We start from the raw sequence: 1,918 nt of genomic DNA on the forward strand, positions 1-1,918 counted from the left end.
GGGTGCTGCTCTGGCAGCCTGGGAGGGACGTGCAGCAACCCAGAGTGGAGTCGTCCGCTCCTATCCACAGGCTGATTCCAACTCTCATCCATTACACAATGTTAATTTACTCTGTGCTACAGCCAAATCACTTTACAGCTGGAAAGGAAGGTCTGGAAGTATTTACTTGACTATTCCAGTGACATTCCTTGGGGTGTTTTCACATCATATCCCTCCTCTCTCTGCCTTTGGTCGGTATTCCACTAACCAGCTAGATGCATTTAAAATGCTCAAGGAGAAAGCACGAGGAAGAAAAGGAACATGCACAAGTATTTACCGAATATGAATGTAAAGTTCAGCGTTTCTTTGCAGCATTTGAAATTCATGGTGCACTTGAGTACAGAAATATCAGCTCGGGCAAGAGAGGTAATGTCATCTGCCCTACCTGCTAGCCCCACACTTTAAACACTTCTGGGCAAACTTCAAATATTTACATGTTGCGATGCACGGTGGAATTGCACGCTAGGGATGATTTCCTGAAGAAACCCACAAATAACTTCTGAATGACGACCAAAATGAGAAAATTGGGATTGGTTCACGGGCAATTCATGAATAGAAAAAGAGATGAAATTAGCTGAATGAACTGTTCATTATGCATTATTCAGCCAGCTGTACTAATTAGTGCCTTAAGGACTGTTCCTGTTCCCACTGCAGCCAACTCCAAAACTCCTTTTGATTTCAGTGGGAGCAGGACAGAGCCCTCGGAGAATGGGCCTGGTGCCTGCTTCCTCTGCAATGTCTTTTTTTTTTTTTTCCTCCTTTTACTATTGCTTATTGATTCCAACTTTTTGTGTCTTCTACTAAAAGGGCTACTTCTAAAATGTCCTATGTGGTGATCAGTTAATCACAGGAAAAGAAATGTACCATCAGTCCCAGAGTGTGTGTCTTATGCCTGACATGTTCTCTGAAGGGAAAGGTTTTTCGTATGTCTTCTTTCGCTTTGCTTTTATCCAGACTAAGTGGTACCAAGGAGCACAGAAGCTTGAAAGCCCTTTGGAAAACATGAATCAATCCATAAATGTCACTAGGGCAGAAGGTGCAGGAATTAAATGTTTGCACTCTGAGCCCGGAACTTGCAGCTGGGCATTTAATTTTTTTTTTCTGTATAAGGATAACATTTCTTTCCCACCAGAAGATTCCTACAGCACAGTTTTTCTCTGAATGTGGCAATGTTAGAAAAAGACATCAGTTCAAACGGGTGCATGTGCCTCTGTCAGAGCTGCCTCATGTAAGACTTGCCTCAATAGCAGACTGCTTTGTCCTGCTTTCAGATTTATAACACATGATATAGTCTGCATCAGTCTCTCCGTCAGACCAGTTGTGTTGGTGACCAGAATAACATGCTTTATATCTTGCTTTTCTTACCATGGGGAAGCCAACATCTTCAGGAGAAACAAAACCTGTTTCTGCTGTTGCTCATGGGAGACTGCAATGTCATTCCGTTTCCTATTTTATTCTGCGTTGCAAAGCCAATTAATTTGGAGAGGCAGAACTGCAGACCACCATCCACATAATCTTTCCAGCTGGTGATGAGGCCAGGGAGAACCCAGACTGACGTTCAGATCCCAGGTTGAACTTGAAGGGATCACGTTTAAATGAATTACCCCAGTCTTGCTGCAGAGCCCTTCTGTCCCCCCAGACACCAGGCAGAGGTGTCTGCACTGGGGACTGTGTAGAGAATTGCTGGCCAGATAGCCGCTTCCCATTTACACGTAAACACGTGCAATTTTTGCCTGGATTTTGCCCAAGTCTATCCATGTCGTAACAGATGTTATTTTTCTCCCAGTTCTTCTGATCCCTCAGCCAGCAGCAGCAATGCCGCTCCATGGTTCTGATGGTGGGATTCTGCCCCAACCTGACCCAGCCGAGGCGGAGCTGC

This window comes from Accipiter gentilis, chromosome 7 (assembly GCF_929443795.1).
Source record: "Accipiter gentilis chromosome 7, bAccGen1.1, whole genome shotgun sequence".
NCBI lineage: Eukaryota > Metazoa > Chordata > Aves > Accipitriformes > Accipitridae > Astur > Astur gentilis.